The sequence below is a fragment of the Mixophyes fleayi genome, chromosome 4 (genome assembly GCF_038048845.1).
Source record: "Mixophyes fleayi isolate aMixFle1 chromosome 4, aMixFle1.hap1, whole genome shotgun sequence".
NCBI classification, from domain to species: Eukaryota; Metazoa; Chordata; class Amphibia; order Anura; family Limnodynastidae; genus Mixophyes; species Mixophyes fleayi.
Genome location: NC_134405.1, coordinates 10,046,506 through 10,066,317, shown reverse-complemented (window position 1 = coordinate 10,066,317; position 19,812 = coordinate 10,046,506). Strand labels below are relative to the sequence as shown.

Genomic DNA, 19,812 nt, shown 5'->3' with positions numbered 1-19,812 from the left:
TGAGTTGCTGTGTTTACTGTACTGTGCTGTCTCCAATTGTATTGTGATTTTGTTTGTCTCTGTACGGCGCTGCGGATGCCTTGTAGCGCCTTATAAATAAATATTAATAATAATAATAATAACCCCAGCACTGAATGATCCTGTTCCTATAACATGGAGTCACTCTGTTTATAACCCCAAAACTGTATGATCCTGTCCATATAATCTGGAGTCACTCTTTATTTAACCCCAGCACTGAATGATCCTGTTCCTATAAGAAGGAGTCACTCTGTTTATAACCCCAGCACTGAATTATCCTGTCCCTATAATTTGGAGTCACTCTGTATATAACCCCAGCACTGAATGATCCTGTCCCTATAAAATGGAGTCACTCTGTTTATAACCCCAGCACTGTATGATCCTGTCCCTATAATCTGGAGTCACTCTGTATATAACCCCAGCACTCTATGATCCTGTCCTTATAATCTGGAGTCACTCTGTATATATCCCCAGCACTGTATGATCCTGTCCTTATAATCTGGAGTCATTCCTTATATAACCCCAGCACTGAATGATCATCTCCCTAAAATCTGGAGTAACTCTATATATAACCCCAGCACTGTATAATCCTGTCCTTATAATCTGGAGTCACTCTGTATATACCTCCAGCACTATATGATCCTGTCCCTATAATCTGGAGTCACCCTGTATATAACCCCAGCAGTGTATGATCATGTCCCTATAATCTGGAGTCACTCTTTATTTAACCCCAGCACTGAATGATCCTGTTCCTATAAAATGGAGTCACTCTGTTTATAACCCCAGCACTGAATGATCCTGTCCCTATAATCTGGAGTCACCCTGTATATAACCCCAGCACTATATGATTCTGTCCCTATAATCTGGAGTCACTCTTTATTTAACCCCAGTACTGAATGATCCTGTTCCTATAAAATGGCGTCACTCTGTTTATAACCCCAGCACTGAATGATCCTGTCCTCATAATCTGGATTCACTCTGTATATAACCCCAGCACTAAATGATCCTGTCCTTATAATCTGGAGTCACTCTGTATATAACCCCAGATTTGTACAATCGTGTCCCTATAATCTGGAGTCACTCTGTATATAACCCCAGCACTGAATGATCCTGTCCTTATAATCTGAAATCACTCTGTATATAACCCCAGATTTGTACAATCGTGTCCCTATAATCTGGAGTCACTCTGTATATAACCCCAGCAGTGTATGATGCTGTCCCTATAATCTGGAGTCACTCTTTATTTAACCCCAGCACTGAATGATCCTGTTCCTATAACATGGAGTCACTCTGTTTATAACCCCAGCACTGAATTATCCTGTCCCTATAATTTGGAGTCACCCTGTAAATAACCCCAGCAGTGTATGATCATGTCCCTATAATCTGGAGTCACTCTTTATTTAACCCCAGCACTGAATGATCCTGTTCCTATAAGAAGGAGTCACTCTGTTTATAACCCCAGCACTGAATTATCCTGTCCCTATAATTTGGAGTCACTCTGTATATAACCCCAGCACTGAATGATCCTGTCCCTATAAAATGGAGTCAATCTGTATATAACCCAGCACTGGAGTCACTCTGTATATAACCCCAGCACTGTATGATCCTGTCCCTATAATCTGGAGTCACTCTGTATATAACCCCAGCACTCTATGATCCTGTCCTTATAATCTGGAGTCACTCTGTATATATCCCCAGCACTGTATGATCCTGTCCTTATAATCTGGAGTCACTCCTTATATAACCCCAGCACTGAATGATCATCTCCCTAAAATCTGGAGTAACTCTATATATAACCCCAGCACTGTATAATCCTGTCCTTATAATCTTGAGTCACACTGTATAAACCCCCAGCACTGTATGATCCTGTCCCTATAATCTGGAATCACTCTTTATTTAACCCCAGCACTGAATGATCCTGTCCCTATAAAATGGAGTCACTCTGTATATAACTCCCGCACTGAATGATCCTGTCCCTATAATCTGGAGTCACTCTGTATATAACCCCAGCACTGTATGATCCTGTCCCTATAATCTGGAGTTACCCTGTATATAACCCCAGCACTGTATGATTCTGTCCCTATAATCTGGAGTCACTCTTTATTTAACCCCAGTACTGAATGATCCTGTTCCTATAAAATGGCGTCACTCTGTTTATAACCCCAGCACTGAATGATCCTGTCCTCATAATATGGATTCACTCTGTATATAACCCAGCACTAAATGATCCTGTCCTTATAATCTGGAGTCACTCTGTATATAACCCCAGATTTGTACAATCGTGTCCCTATAATCTGGAGTCACTCTGTATATAACCCCAGCACTGAATGATCCTGTCCTTATAATCTGGAGTCACTCTGTATATAACCCCAGATTTGTACAATCGTGTCCCTATAATCTGGAGTCACTCTGTATATAACCCCAGCAGTGTATGATGCTGTCCCTTTAATCTGGAGTCACTCTTTATTTAACCCCCATCACTGAATGATCCTGTTCCTATAACATGGAGTCACTCTGTTTATAACCCCAAAACTGAATGATTCTGTCCCTATAATCTGGAGTAACTCTGTATATAACCCAGCACTGTATGATCCTGTCCCTATAATCTGGAGTCACTCTTTATTTAACCCCAGCACTGAATGATCCTGTTCCTATAAGAAGGAGTCACTCTGTTTATAACCCCAGCACTGAATTATCCTGTCCCTATAATTTGGAGTCACCCTGTAAATAACCCCAGCAGTGTATGATCATGTCCCTATAATCTGGAGTCACTCTTTATTTAACCCCAGCACTGAATGATCCTGTTCCTATAAAATGGAGTCACTCTGTTTATAACCCCAGCACTGAATGATCCTGTCCCTATAATCTGGAGTCACCCTGTATATAACCCCAGCACTGAATGATCCTGTCCCTGTAATCTGGAGTCACCCTGTATATAACCCCAGCAGTGTATGATCATGTTCCTATAATCTGGAGTCACTCTGTATATAAACCCAGATTTGTACAATCGTGTCCCTATATCCTGGAGTCACTCTTTACATAACCCCCGCACTGAATGATCCTGTCCCTATAATCTGGAGTCACTCTGTATATAACCCCAGCACTGAATGAACCTTTTCCTATAATCTGGAATCACTCTGTATATAAACACCGCACTGTATGATCCTATTCCTATAATCCGGAGTCACTTCACATGTAGACCTGCTGTCTCTGATGATGTCTCTCTGCCCTCAGTGATAAGTGCGGTGCAGTTCTCTACTGCTCGGAGAAGTGTAATATGTTGGACTGGAAGAAATGTCCATCTGATATCAGCCACGAGCACTGGTGCGAGAAACTGAAGCAATTTATGCAGTTTGAGGATGAGTTGGCGAATCTGTCCTTTTACTTCAGCAAAGGTGATCACTGATCAGCGGTAATTCTGTATCTTCCGTTTCCTCTCTCGATATTCAATACACTTGTGTTGTGTCTACCATTACTACACCAAATACGTCCCTCTATGCTTCTATTGCACCTGTAATGGTCCCTATCTGTCTGCTCTGTATTCTTCTTTCTTTCTTATCCTAACACTTATTTTCCTTCTCTGTGTTGTGTCGTGCCCACTTATCCCATCTTCTATTATTTCTGCTCCATGTTCAGTAGTCCTCTCTCATCCTGTTCTTTATTTTCTTCTCCATGTTCATCTCTCATTCTTACCTTTATTTTCTTCTCTCCATTTCATCTTGCTCTCTCATCCCTTCATCTATTTTTCTGCTCCATATGTCACCTTCCTCTCTCTCCCTCTCTCGTCCCATCCTTATGCTTCCCTTGGTTCTCACATCAGAGAAGTGACAAGCTGCTTATTTGATGAGGAGCGTTCCCTGAGTACTCGGGGTCTTACTAGAGGTTACTGGATGGTGGAAAGCATTCATTACCACACCAGCTGCCTGCAACTGAAGAAACCAGCATGGGACCTAGATGGTGAGAATCTTACTGACCAGTTTTCCTGGGTGTGAACTAGTCCTACGTACTTCACATAAACAACTATCCACTGATTGCTCTGGATAACAAGACTAGTATGTTACCGATGGACGAGAAGGATCTGAGCCCCTATTGAAGGTCACAGAAATTCTTCTCAAACAAGAACCAAAGGAAAAGCTCAAGTGCTCATTAGGTAAGTACCTCGATGGGTGAAACATACATTTTCTTGACCTTTTCCTGCTTTACCAACCTCCTGCACTCCATCTGGCCAATCAGAAAGAATGTTTTATTATCATAAAGTCTTGCTGTTTTCTAGTGACCTGGAATCAGTATTATGATTGGAGGGGACTGAGGTTAAACAATCCTATAGCTGCTCTTCTCACCTATCCCCTTACCATCTATCACATCATTTCCCAAATTGTTCCTCAGCACTGTAAATAATTAGGTGGCTTCATTAGGGTGGAAACAACACTGCCCATACCACAAGCTAATTTAGGTGGCTAAGGCCAATCAAATTAAATTAACTAATGAGAGGCATTGACCGGTGTTCCTCTCCCTTTAGTGCCTGAGCTGAATATCTTAAAGAAACAGTCGCTGAAATTCGACATTATAGAAGCAAGACAGGAGTACAAGAGCATCTTACTATCCTGGGTAAGCACACGTTCCTTCCGTATATGTGGGAAAGTGTGGTATATCTAAAAATGTTTCTCTTCTTAGTGGTAAGTATCTGAAAATGCTTGTGATGCAGGCGCGGGCTGGCAGGCTTCAGCCCGGGGGGCGCACAGGTGGCCGCCTCACATGACACGCGATGCGGCCGCGTCGTTGATGACGCGGCCCCATCGCGTGTCATGTGATGCGGCCGCCTCTGAAACTTAATAAACAGGCTATGATTTCAGGGTGGAACAGGAAAAGGAATGGGTGGATGTACTGTAAGGACGTGCCAAGCTCCAGCGCACACAGCAGCGTCCGATTCAAGCTTCTGACACATCATTCTAAGATATGTGTTTTTCTGTTGTATCACGTCCACCAGCTATGGTGTGGGTGTAAGTGTAGAGTACCTGTGATGACAGTCACGTATGCATACTAGAGCACGACGACAATCAAGCAACTGTATGAAAGCATTTTTTTTTAAAATCTCTTTATTTGTAAAGTTTTGAAGTAGTATAAAGAACAAACAAACATGACTTTGTATAAATGACACAATTAGGGTACACTAAACACGACTGATATAGACTGGAACAGCGTAACAAGCAGCCAACAGAAAGGAACCTTCCAGGTTAGTCTAGTGCAGGGGTAGGCAACCTGCGGCTCTCCAGGTGTTGGGAAACTACAAATCCCAGCATGCCTTGCCAACTACCTGCTGGTTATCTACTGGCAAAGCATGCTGGGACTTGTAGTTTCACAACACCTGGAGAGCCGCAGGTTGCCTACCCCTGGTCTAGTGGGTCATTGGGGAAGAAGCCGGGAGTAGGAACGTGCCCTGTACCTAGACCGAGGTGTCATTGCCATGGTGCTAATGTATGGGATGGTGGTGGGACAGCAGGTGGAACATGCCCCAAACTTTGTGGAAGGAGGCCACTTTCTTGTTCTGGAGACTGGTGATGTATTCCATCTGGGATACAAACCACATACGAGTGATTACCTCCTGGTATGAGGGGGGCTGCTTTTTTCCAGTTGCGAGCTATTTGGAACCTTGCACAGGAGATGTGTAGAATCAACGGTCTATGGTTTAGTCACGGTGGGGGATGGGGCACATAAGAGGAGGTTGGCGATGGTCAGGTTGAGGGTGAGGCAAGTGACGTTCGCTATGAGAGCTCTTCTAGCGGTCCAAATGGAGGAAAGACTTGGGCACGCCCACCAGTCTCCTCGGTTGCCACATTGGCTCCAGCTTGCATCCAAGGTAATGAGGAACATTGGGTGCAGACATGTGGGGACCAAGTACCACCTGGTAAGAACTTTAAAGGAGTTTTCTTTGATAACCACACTGATTTAGAAATAAGGGTGTGGATAGCTTCCCACTGTTCATCGCTAAGGGGGTCACCCAGGTTGGCATCCCAGTCAGTTGTGTAGGTGGCTGGAGTTTTGCAGGGCCAAGACAGAATGGTAGAGAAGGGAGATAGCCCCTTTATAACTCTCATTGTAGAGGCAATTGGAGAAAGGCGTTGAGGGGTAGAGGACAGAAAGGATGACTGTATGAAGTATCGCATTTGGAGATACCGATAGAATTATGAGTTGGGAATGTGTTGTCTTTCATGTATATCTGAAAACAGACGAGGACAGAAGTTGCCCACTATGTGCTGAAAGCGCATGTATCCCACAGCTCTCCACTCCGATGCCACAACGGGCTCCTGACTTGGGAAAAAGAGGATGATCTCAGATTGGGGTGAGTGTAGAGGGATGCTCTGACAGGCGGAGAGCCCTATTCGCATACATGTCAAAGTTCATACCCGGCCCTATCACAGCCTCCAAGTGGCTAAACCTGACCTTGTGATTGGTTTGTATCATGGCAGATATTCCTAGCATCACCTATAGAGAACATGTATCACAATATCCCAATATCAGGTAACATTGGGTGACACAGGGACCATGGGTTACACTGAGAGTCCATGTAAGGACAGCATGAAACAAGAAGATGAGACTCCATCTCTCAGCTACATCCCACCACTTCTGCTGTTACCTCCTTTAGTTTAATGTCTTAGATTTGTACCTGAATGCATTCTTTACCTCACAGGAGAGCTCACAGATATATTTTCCAGTTACTTAAGATATTTAAGTTGAATATTTGGTGAACGCTTGGTCACAAAGTGCCAAGGGAGGGGTGGACAAGTCTTCATATGACGGTCCTGAAAACAAGCCTTGTTTGTGTGGGTATTTACTCTGGTTTCAGGAAGTGTGAATGAACTTCACACAAGACAAGCCGGTTAGAGAAGAATTTGTTCTAGGACACAGAATTTTTTGCTCCTTGCAGAGGATTTCATGAAAATGCTGGTTATCCACCCAGGCTTTTCAATCTTTTACAGGTGACCCTGGCTATGGTGGGAAACCAATGAAATGTATTTTTAATATCTAAGAAAGCAGGTTGGTACAGGACCTAGATTTCCTCAACAAGGTTTTTTATATAGAAGTTTAGGATTCGTGATCCCTTTTAATGGAAGTTGTATTTTTTTGTGTAGGAAGTGAGTCATACATACTGTTTACGTTTGTGGCATTGTTTTCTGGTGAGACCACTGCTCTGCTAATATTCATCAATTTCATAGTAGCAGTGATGGTCACTCTGGCCAAAGAGGATAACAGTGATCCCATTTCTTGAATGATCCCTGAGTCTTCTACAGTCTGGAGACTGGTGTCTATGGGATTACATTGTGTGACATCAGCAAGGATCTCTGAGGAGCTATCTGCAGCCATAGATAAATGATTATACTGCATAGGCTTGGGCTTCTGCCATAATGTGCGAGCTACAGTCTGCCTGTGATAACGTTGGTGGATCCATCACCTGGTAGATCACGGAAATTGTATCTGGCTGAGTAACAGTTCTCTGGTGTCAGCAGTGATCTCTTCACGCCGTCCTCTTCACTATAGTCTACCCCAACCTGATACTACTCCCCATGCATGTTCTACCAGCTCCAATCCCATGTACACTCCAAGTCCTACTAGCTTCTATTGTCTCAGCATTGCCATCTCCCTCTAGACTGTAATCTCTCACAAGCAGGGCTCTCTCTACCCCCTATCCCATGTATATACCATCACCCTCATATTTCCTTGTTCTCTTTTTATGTGTGCTGGAGCTTCAAAGTATTGTGCCACTTACAAAAAACGCTGCTGCTGCTTATGATGATGAAGGTGTCTGCTGCCCAAATTAGATCTCATCTCTCTCTCTCTCTCTATAGGGAGCTATGGGATGGAGACCGGGTACATTGTGGGGTTTATATGGGGTTTGTGCAGTGAAACGCTCTGTATCAGGGTTACCAGTCTCCTGTGTGTAGAAGTAAATGTGACATAGAACATAATCACTTTCCCAGAGCCCTAGAAATAAGTGTAAATTTCCAGTGATTCCAGGTGACATCCAGGAACTTCCCAAGTCCGGCTGTAACGCACGATCTCTGTATCCCCCAAATGTTTGTAGATAAAATGTGTAATTACAATAAAGTATAGTGGATAAGTATAGAGAAAAAAGGGTTATATTACCCTCCACATACTACACCACAGCATATGGTAACCACCATTTCCATCACTTTCACTGCAGGATTTAACTCTGGGTTTGGATTAAGTGATACTTGGCTGAGTACATTACCACGACTACAGGTATGTGATTTATTAAACTGGAAATTATCTCCAATCACAGATATCTACAGTGTGACACAGAACCGAAGGAAGCTATGAGTCTGTCCCTCCTCCTGCAGGGTGACACAGACCAAAGTGACCTATGAGTCTGTTCTTTCCCCTATAGGGTGACAGAGACCGAAGGGAGCTACAAGTCTGTCCCTCCCCCAGCAGGGTGACAGAGACCGAAGGGAGCTACAAGTCTGTCCCTCCCCCTGCAGGGTGACACAGACAGAAGGGAGCTATGAGTCTGTCCCTCCCCTTGCAGGGTGACACAGAGAGAAGGGAGCTATGAGTCTGTCCCTCCCCTTGCAGGGTGACACAGAGAGAAGGGAGCTATGAGTCTGTCCCTCCCCTTGCAGGGTGACACAGAGAGAAGGGAGCTATGAGTCTGTCCCTCCCCCTGCAGGGTGACACAGAGAGAAGGGAGCTATGAGTCTGTCCCTCCCCTTGCAGGGTGACACAGAGAGAAGGGAGCTATGAGTCTGTCCCTCCCCCTGCAGGGTGACACAGATAGATGAAAGCTATGAGACTGTTCCTCCCCCTGTAGGGTGACACAGACAGAAGGGATCTATGAGTTTGTCCTTCCCACTGTAGGGTGACACAGACTGGATAATACAGAAAGCGAAGTTACTAGTCTGGTATATTTACTGTTTTATTTCAGACACTGAAGGTTCCGGCCTATTTCTCCGATTGTTCTTAGTACAGCTGTGATGTGGATGGACAGGTGGTTGCCATGGCGATGGGTGGCACTGTCAGCTCTCCAATACTGAACCCGTTTCGCTCACCCTTGAGAATCGCAGCCACAGATAACTGCATGCCATGGTGAGTAACCAGATCCCTCCATAATGTATAGGACACAGCTGCCAATTCCACTCCCATGTCGGGATCCATTATGAAACCATAACTGGAGTTTTCAGGCTCCCTCCATATAAAAAGTAGGTGGTATAAAATACAGATGGTCATCTCATGTGTACAGACGTACAACAATAATCTGTATTCCCTGCAATGTAACCAGTATTACATGATATCACGTGGGTGATCCACAACGCGTTTCTCTAAATATCACATCTCCATACCTTCCAGCATTTATACTTGCAAACATGGGGCAAAATAAGTGCCACCCCTAATCCACCAAAACCATCCACCATGCATGTAAGCCTATCCCTATCAAGGTCCATGATTCTATACGGGTGTCATACTCCGCTCCCTGGGTGTCTCCACCCAAGCCTCAATACACTGACTCTCACTTTATATCTCTTCTTTGTGCAGGCTGTCAGTCACGGTTTGCACCTGTGATTAATTCACTTGTGTTTTTAGTCAGTTCTGCCATTGGTCAGTCCTCTTTTATAAGGCTCCTCCTTTCACCTATTCATTGCTGGTTCTTCAAGTCTACACCTGGCTTGGTTCAGCTGTCTCTTCCCGTTATTATCTATGCGCTACCTGCTCTGCACGCACCGCTGACTACTGCTGACTCGTTCAACATCCCTGTGCTAAGCTGTGGCTCATCATTTGCTGCATATTTGGAAACTGTTGATCTCTGCTCATCTGACCCACACTTTACTGGTTGTTGCTGTGATCATCTCTCACTATTTACTCTGCCTATATCACAGTCCTCTGCTAATCCCTTCCACAGCCATGTGGTGATAGTTGTGGCCCATCGTCTGCAGTATACTCGGCATTCCATTGAACTTTACATTTATGTTCCACTCCTTAGTGGTACTTGCTATGATCAACACTCACTATGTTTTCTGTCTGCACTGCTGAACTCCGCTGACTGTTTCTACTTTCCTGTATAACAACCGTGGTCCATCAATTGCAGTATGCTCTGTACTCCATTGAACTTTGTATTTATGTTCCACTCTTAAGTAGTAATTGCTATTATCACCATCTGATATCAGAACTGTATCTCTCTGTGTGCTGCCTAGATCTGTTCTCCTATCTGTCTCACTGGGAACTTCCCTGGAGGGCCGCGAACAGGGCCGGATTAACCCGAGGTCTAACTGGGCTATAGCCCAGGGGCCTCGGGCATCCAGGGGGCCCTTCAAAGTCCTCAGCAGCATTATTGATCGGTCGGGGGCGGGGGCGCCCCCGGCCCGATCGATGCTGCTGAGTACTGTCAGTGCAGTCCTCCTTCCCGGCGCGCTGTAGTCTGCTTACTGAGGATATCTTGCGGGAGTTCATGAACTCTGGCGAGATCTCCTCAGTAAGGAGCTTACAGCGCGCCGGGACGGAGGACTGCACTGACAGGTAAGTGCTTGGGGGGGTCCTCGCGGGGGGCGGGGGGCGGCGGACAGCTCACATTGGGGGCCTCGCGGGGAATGGAGGGCCCCTTAGCCCAGGGGCCTCCATTCCCTTAATCCGGCCCTGGCCGCGACCTGCAGGTTGGAAGCCACGGAAGTGCAAATTTCCTTGCGGGAATCCCTGGTGAATACCTTCCATCCTGTTAGACTCTGCGCCTCTAGGGAAGTCTAGCCAATAGCAGTTGAGACAGCAGGATCTCACTCATTTCTTCGTGTGCAAACCTGACAACGGGACAGACGGGAGACATAAATCAGTCTTCCTGTTACACCCAAATGCTGCAACCAGTTATGGGAACTTATACAGATATTTCTGGGGAATGCTTCCATTCATAACACAGAGTACTTACACACTTGTTACCACTGACGTATTAATTTCTCCAGAAATTCAAAGCAGATTGTGGGAACTGGACCATAATTAGTATCAGTACATTTTAAATAATCAAACTTTATTAATTATTAAAAACTATTTTCCTTAGGACAAGATCAAAGAGAATTTTTTTTTATTAAAACACAAAATATTTTTTCAATTATGTAGTGATCAGTGTAAAATGTTGAACTATTGTATATATTCACATATTATAATTAGAGGAATATTTTATGTGTTTTATATGAATCTGCCATGTGGTAACGGAAATGGTTTGGAACTTATACAGATTCAGGCTTTAATAATTCAATATCTTTATTATATCTTGATATAAATCTTGGTTTGCCATCTAGTGGTGACTGAGTAGAATTACACAGTATTTCTTCTTCCAAGTGGACAGTATGTTGTAGGGTGATAGCAGAGCCGGATTTAGACCTCATAGGGCCCTAGGCAGGATACTGTTTTTGGGCCCCCTCCCTGAAACAATCCATAGCACTATATTTTTGCATACCCCTATAGTTACGTAGAAGTGAAAGCATGTGCCGCCGCATGCCTACCATATACCCCTATAGTTAAGTAGATTTGAAAGCATGTACCTCCTTTGGCGGCGAGGGCGTGGCTTGCATCTTTGGGGGCGTACCTAACATGTGAAAAGAGCAAGGCCACCCTGCTGCAGAAAAAGGCACCCCTAAATAATTACCAAGCAGTCCCGTTTTTTTAAGTAGTTGGGTCAAAACAACATAATAAATATTGAAGTCAGGGCAGAAATACTTACTTAAGTTGTTTGCAAAAATAATACGCATAAATCCAAGTATGTGCTCTTGTCACTTTTGTCCCTCTATCATCACACTGTGCCCCTTCATTGTCACTTTTGCCCCTTCACAATATCACATGTGCCCTTTCCCCATCACCTCTGTGCCCATCACCATCCCCACCTCTGTGCCAATCACCATCACCACCAATGTGCCAATCACCATCACCACCTCTGTGCCCATTACCACCTCTGTGCCCTTCACCATCACCACTTCTGTGCCAATCACCATCACCACCTCTGTGCCAATCACCATCACCACCTCTGTGCCTCTTCACCATCACCACCTCTGTGCCCTTCACCATCACCACCTCTGTGCCCATCACCACCTCTGTGCCTCTTCCCCATCACCACCTCTGTGCCCTTCACCATCACCACCTCTGTGCCCATCACCACCTCTGTACCAATCACCATCACCACCTCTGTGCCCTTCACCATCACCACCTCTGTGCCCTTCACCATCACCACCTCTGTGCCAATCACCATCACCAATCCTCTGTGCCCTTCACCATCACCACCTCTGTGCCCATGACCACTTCTGTGTCAATCACCATCACCACTTCTGTGCCAATCACCATCTCTGTGCCCTTCACCATCACCACCTCTGTGCCCATGACCACTTCTGTGTCAATCACCATCACCACTTCTGTGCCAATCACCATCTCTGTGCCCTTCACCATCACCACTTCTGTGCCAATCACCATCACCACTTCTGTGCCAATCACCATCTCTGTGCCCTTCACCACCTCTGTGCCCCTTCACCATCACCACTTCTGTGCCAATCACCATCACCACTTCTGTGCCAATCACCATCTCTGTGCCCTTCACCATCACCACCTCTGTGCCCCTTCACCATCACCACTTATGTCCCTTGTTTTACTTACCTTTCTATTGCGCGCTGCTCCTCCTCCGTCAGTCCAGATGTAAAAAAAAAAGAAAAAAAAAAAGAAAGAGTCACGCGATCGCTCGTCGGGTCCTGGCAGCCTCTCCTTCTCTCTCTATCACTGAGACACTGAGAGGAGAAGAGGCTGCCGGGACCCGATTCGCGGCACCCGACCCCCCCTCCCCCAATTCGCGGCACCCCCCCTCCCCCGACTCGCGGCACGAGTCGGGGGAGGGGCCGAATTTTTTTTTTTTTCATTTTTTAAAAAATTACTCCTGTCCCCCCCAGCTGTGCCCCCCGAGAGCCGCTAGGCCCTAGGCAGGTGCCTAGGTTGCCTAGCGGTAAATCCGGCCCTGGGTGATAGAATATATACCTTGAAGTCTTCTAACTCATTTAAGGTATAGATATAGAGATTAATATTCCTCTTACAATTCTCTGATCTTTCTAATTTCACTGATTTCTGGTCACTATATTGTTGGGTGATATAATAACTAATTTATTACTAATGTTATATGCTTTATATCAGTCACTGATTCTGTCACTATTTCTCATTGCTCCTAATAAAATGTTTTCTCTGATCCTTCCCCTGTGTCTTCTTGCTTTAGCTGGAATATTATCTCTTTGTCACTCACCGGACTGTGAGTGCTTCTTCCCGGACATTTAGGAACCGTGGCCGTCCTCCATCCTGAGGGTCTGCGCATGCGCAGCCCTTTCCTATACTTCAGTGTATGTCCCTTTAACTCAATTGGCAGATCAGGCAACACTCCCTATATTAAGCACCTGTGGTCAACACCACGTTGCCTGATCTTGGAGTCTCATTTCCCATGAGTCTCTGAAGGTGTTCCAGTGTTTCCTCGTGTATTCAGCGCTGCTGATTCCTGTGGTTTCCAAACCACTTCTACCTCTGTGGTTTCCAAACCACTTCTACTACTGTGGTTTCCATACCACTTCTACCATCAACTGTATCATCGTGACTGTTAGCTGATTCCTATCCGCTGCCTCCGTGCACTACAGTCTTCTATACCACTTCAACGCTATCATATTCCATTGTGACTGTTTGCTGATTCCTATCCGCTGCCTCCGTGCACTACAGCCTTCTCTCCACATCCACTCACCTGTTCATCATCAAGTCTGTGAGCTGATTCCTATCCGCTGCCTCCGTGCACTACAGTCTCCAGCTTGCAACTCGCCTGTGTTCATCATCGTGACTGTTAGCTGATTCCTATCCGCTGCCTCCGTGCACTACAGTCTCCAGCTTGCAACTCGCCTGTGTTCATCATCGTGACTGTTAGCTGATTCCTAGCCGCTGCCTCCGTGCACTACAGTCTCCAGCTTGCAACTCGCCTGTGTTCATCATCGTGACTGTTAGCTGATTCCTATCCGCTGCCCCTGTGCACGGCAGCCTCATCTCATCTCTCCCGTGTTTCCTCGAGACTGCTGCTATTATTGCCATCCGCTACTCTCCGTGATCAACAGCTCCTGGTCTACTCTGCTCTCCCGTGTTCCATCGCTATTGGCACCTGTTGGTTGCTACTGGTTACCTCCGTGTGTCCGCAGAGTCCTGCTGCTGCTGTCAGCGCTATCGTCCATCTACTGCTGATCCGCTCTCCACGCCTTCCTGTGTCCCGCTGGTCTCTACCCTCCTGTCAGCATTGGATTCGTATCTCATCAGCTACTCCTCTGCTAGATCATCTCCATTCTCCTGGGTCCTCCATGAGTCCAGTTCCACGTTCTACTGATTCCTGTGGATTCGTGTCCCTGTTGGTCTACTTACCTGTGCGCTGCACCTACTAGACCCCTGCCTCATCCATCCAGGGACTTCTCATCCTGCCGGCCTCCTGCCGCTCAGGTATCGCTGCACTCCTATCTGACTGCCTGCTTCTGAACCACGGTATGCATACTTCTCATTGACTGTGCTGGTGTATTGCATATCTTGCTGGACTGTGTTGGTTCTCCTCTGGAGTCTGCTATCCGCTGAGTCTATTGCCATCATTGACTGTGTTATCTTGTGCTGGATTACTTCAAGAGACTTTCTATATTTGCAGACCTGTTCAGTCATTTATATATATTGTGCATATTACTGTGGATCGTGTTTAAGGTGCCCGTATACATCCTGTGTTGCAGTCTCTCACCGTGCACCTCCTCACATATATATTCAGTGGTACAACTTGCTGAGGGCAGACCACTGATCCCTGTTTCCTGTATCACCTGTTCCAGTATCCTCTCACATAGCAGTGGTACAACTTGCTATCGCAGACCACTGACTACCCGGATACCTCCACTTGGATTCCATTCCTTCACTCAGACAGCGGTACCACTTGCTATCCGCAGACCGCTGACTCTCATCACCTCCTCGTTTCTGTTGGACATTCCTCCTCACTATAGCAGTGGTACAACTTGCTATCGCAGACCACTGACTACCTTCACGTGCCCTTGTCCATACAGTTCCTCGTGCATTATTACCTCCATATTACCAGTGCTGCTAGTCATAGACTTTCCTGAGCATCTCATCATCTACCAATTCCTGTTCCGTGATCACCCTGCTACCAGAGTACCCCATTACCATCTACATTGCTCTGGTAAGCCTACCACCTGGTGATCCCTGGGTAAAGACTCCTAGTGCCCGTGACACTCTTATACATCTATCATGGTATACTCTTGTATCTCCATCCCTGGCCACTCATTTGCTGTTAGGCAATGAAAGAAATCACCCCTGTTTATAGTTTGTGATCGAAACCACCGGCGCGCGTTTCGCTTGTGCTTTTCTAGGTAAGACCTCCTGACATGCGTCTGGCACAAATGCCCGGTTGAATCACCTGTGGGTGTACCTTGTTTATAAGCTGGATACATCATGAGAATGCATCCGACTCAATACATACATGTGAATGTGCATTTGTTTACATGCATTATTTTCCTGCGTACATTCTGTGCCCACCTATAAATAAGCCCCATAGAGAATAAACGGAGATATTTTTTTTTAATAAACAGAAAGAAACGTAATGCTGATGACAATGATCTTATAATTACATTGTATTCCAGTTACAGCAACGCATTCCTCTACTATTTGATCTACAATCTACCCAGAACAACACCAAGAAATAGAAAATAGATATCAGGAATGGGCGCTAATGAGTATCCCAGAGCTGCCAGAGATGTAGGTGAAAGTCCACCTGCTCTCACCAAAAAGCTTAATAAGTACAATAATATAACTCACAGCGCTATCAACACCTTGATAAAGAGTCCCTTGTGACTCAAAACGCGTTGGTGGATCGGGAGGGCAGAGTCCATTACCAGCTGAGACTACTACACTTCGTGATTGAGGAAAGAGTGGACCAGGGTAACCCCATCCTCTCTCATTATTTGTGCATATGTTTCCATGACTTTGGTACGCTGATAGAAGGACACCACTTCTGTCTTTTAATGTTTTTATATTTTTGCCATTGTAATAAATGGAGTTACACTATGATATTTTGTTTTGATCATATATTCATTGGTGGAGTATACTGGCAAAGAAGGATCCTTTTCAACATCAGAGATAACACTGATATGCTGTGTACAAGAATCCTTCCTCACGTGGTTTTTAATACCAGTTGGCCACATCATTTAATATACACTTGGAGAAGGGAATAACCCCCGGGACACTATAGTTACTATTTATCAATTGTTGTGACTATACTACTCTATGCTATTTTGTCTGTTTGTTACAGTTTTCCATGTCACTGTGGTACTAACACCAAAAAATGCAATAGCCAAGTGCCCAACGGAACTGCCCCAGACCTGCCCCCCGAAATAGTCAATGACACCTCCATTCATAGGAAGAATAAGCAGACGGGGCGAAACCAATGCAGGAAACACAAATAAGATGGATGTTTGTAATGGCTGTGAATAAAACGCTATAACATCCAGTTTTTATGTCTATTTATTTATACTAACGATCGTCCTATACATTGTGCAGGAGAAGCCACTTCCTGGTACAGAGGGAGAACTCACATAGTAAACAGCACTGATAGAGACAATAAAGATATATAATTACTAGCTGAAGTAACCGGCGTTACCCGTGTTTGAATCTTCAAGCTACTAAGTTAACAATGAATTTGATGTAAGTGTCAACATTTTAAAAATAATTAGCAGCTTAGAACACACCCATTAGGTGGCTGCCCAATGTCGTTTATAATTTTATATTAAATGTTATCCAAATAATCCATCCAGTAAAAGGCCCAGAACAGGCTCCCCGGGTCAAAGTTCTGGCCAGCGTGCACCAACGGGAGGTCCAACTGAGACCTACACCCCCTAGTATGCTTTCCGGGATCCAATGTTAAAAGTCTTTTGAAAATTTCGTCCAACTCCATTCAGTGGTAGGCTCAGAACAGGCTCTGCAGGTCAAATTTCTGGCCAGTATACACCAATGAAAGGTCAGACCGGGTCCCTAAACCCCTTAATATTTGCCCGGGATCCAACAGGACCACCCTGCGTTGGTTTCATTCAAATCAGTGCAGGGGTGTGGAAGATATTCGTTAACAAGCAAACAAACAGATAAACAAACAAATTTCTTCTTTTATATATATATAGATATAAAATATGTGAAAGAAGGTTGTTTGTTTGTTGATCAATATCTTCGACACCCCTCCACCGATTGGGATGAAGCCTATGAGATGTGGCACAGTTGGATCCTGGCCAGGTTTTAGGAGGATTCAGGTCCCGGTTGAATCACCTGTGGGTGTACGCTGGGCAGATGCACCCAGCCCAGCCAGACCCTGAATTCATACCTATTGTAACCTACTACATTGCAATAAACGTGGATTCACGATTTAGAAATACAAAGAAATACATTAGAAATATATTTAAAGAACTCAAATTTTGGTTGGCCCTCATCTATTCCAGCATCTAGTAAAGCCTTACACAGCTCAATAGGCCCTTATCCTGGATAATTTATCAAACCGAATTCTGCATTCAAACTTGAATCAGATATTTCATGGAAGTTTTACTCTTTCCAAGGCACAGAACAGAAGAGTATAACAGACAGTTCACTCAGCATGGAATCAACATAGTTAGTTGAGGGAATAAACTCTGGACAGTTTCTAATGACTTCTTATACTAAATAAATAATGTAATAATCTAAAAATTATATGACTGGTATAATGGTGTTGCAAGCATTATTTTTCTCTCTGCTCTATCTGTGCCGTTCCTTCCAAACAGTTGCTACATTGACTCCTTGCAGTGTACAAAATTACATTTTAAACTCCTCATTCTCCCCTGCCAATATCTCGACCAATCCCCCCTACATCTCCAACCTCATCTCTACCCACATTCCTTGAAGGCCCCTCTGCTCTGCCAGCGATTGCCATCTCACTATTTCACTGACTATCTTTTCCCACCTCTGCCTCCATGACTTCGCCCAGGCTGCTCTCCAGCTGTGAAATGATCTTCCATGCAGATTAGCCTCTATTCTCCAAGGCTTCAGATGTGCCCTTAAGACTCATTTATTTATTCAAGCCTATCAGCCCTCCTCCTAACTCCCTTGACTTAGCTATCACCACCACTGCCCCACTCAGAACTACGCTATTTATGTCTTCCCCCTCCCTTTAGGGTGTAAGCTCTCACATGCAGGAACCTCTTTTCTTGTGTCCTCCGTCTACTATTCCATCACCCTCTGTACCTCTTGGCCTACTTTCCTAGCCCTGTTTTCTTCAGCTCTCGCCTACTATACATTGGACATTACAATCACTCTCACCTCCTGTTTTGTAAATATAATTTGATCTTCATTACCATGTTAACTATTTGTGTTTGTTTATTCAGTATGTCAGGTATTTGTATTTTCATCTTCATGTATTATATAATGTGTTATGGATCATTGCTATCTGTATATGTCAAGTTTTGTGGTGCATTATAAATAAAAATAATATTAATACTATGCATCTTTACCTATACTGAACAGTTACTTATTGGCTGTAAGACCCTGTGTTTATATTGCAGGATAGACAAAAAGGACACAGCTGATACATTTTCTGTATGTTAATAAAGATAACTGGTCTTTGCAGTGTTTGTATTATTGGTGGCCAAATTGTCAGGATCACATGACCCCCTAAATATTCCCCCTGGACCCATCTCTTAAAATGTAGAAGATAGTACAATATTCATTAATACTGAAAAAGATATTACTTCCACAATTACAAAAGAGAATCTCCACATTTATCAATATCAGTTTTTATTCAACATTAACTATTATAGAATTAGCTGCCAGTAACATAAATGGTAATTACAGATAATATGTGAACATGGTCCTTCAGTCTATATACAGGTCACTGCTGTCTGATTTGGATCACCATAAAGTATAACATAAATACTTATTAATAACCTTTACAAGTAGCCTGGTAAGCAATGTGTCCTCCTTTAATTAGATTTTGTGAAGAAAAGGATGTGCTGTATCCCATAGCAACCAGATATCAGCTATTAGCAGCCTGGTGCTATCAAACCAACAAATGTGATGATCTGATTGGTTGCTATTGGCTACAGCAATAAGAGTTTTACTTCTACTATATACTAAATAACTCTTTCAGACTACATAGTTCTAATAACAGAGGGAAATAGGACAGCAATAGAAAGGTTTGAGGGAAAGTATAAGAAAGTATAACAGAGACCAATAGGAACACAATTCATGTAAAACATGGCAGTGTGTAGTGTTTGTGTGGAAATATTCTGCACTCATAGCTTCATAGCTCAGCCTGTCATAGGAGGAATCCCTGTATGGAGAAGAGCTGCTGGAACTCTCTACTGCATGGAAAGCTCTTACTTCTACTAGTCCCAGTACCTGCATGAGCAGAACAGCAGTATAATACAGGGCTCTGCAAGGGCTGCCCCATTGTCATTGTGTGTTTATGTTCCTCTAGTTCACAACTGTTGGACCATCCCAGATGCAAAATGCACCCAAGTCCCTTTGCCAGATCGCTGTAGTCTACTCTGACATTGACTGAAACACTGAAAAAAAAGACACATTTTATGTCCCTTGTTTGGATATTATGGTGATACAACAAGATAATTTGCTTATGAAACATATGCTACATTCAGATCGTTAAGGTGACCCTCGTGTGAATCCTCTGGTGAGTGATAAGTGTTCTCTTATGTAAATCCTCTGATGTTGTATAATAACGGACTTGTG

At 44.4% G+C, this 19,812-nt stretch overlaps 1 long non-coding RNA gene across 3 annotated transcripts; it reads left to right on the top strand.

The window, feature by feature from the left end:
- Nucleotides 1-2,814: 2,814 nt before the first annotated feature.
- On the top strand, nt 2,815-19,738 carry LOC142151029 (uncharacterized). Of its 3 annotated transcripts, none has more exons than XR_012691131.1 (7): nt 2,815-3,413; nt 3,839-4,168; nt 4,538-4,626; nt 6,996-7,053; nt 8,219-8,277; nt 8,960-9,120; nt 19,544-19,738. It is a non-coding gene; the product is annotated as an uncharacterized LOC142151029 (long non-coding RNA). The 3 variants fall into 3 exon arrangements; XR_012691129.1 differs by lacking the exon at nt 19,544-19,738 and adding an exon at nt 16,364-16,541; XR_012691130.1 differs by lacking the exons at nt 6,996-7,053; nt 19,544-19,738 and adding an exon at nt 16,364-16,541.
- Nucleotides 19,739-19,812: the final 74 nt, after the last annotated feature.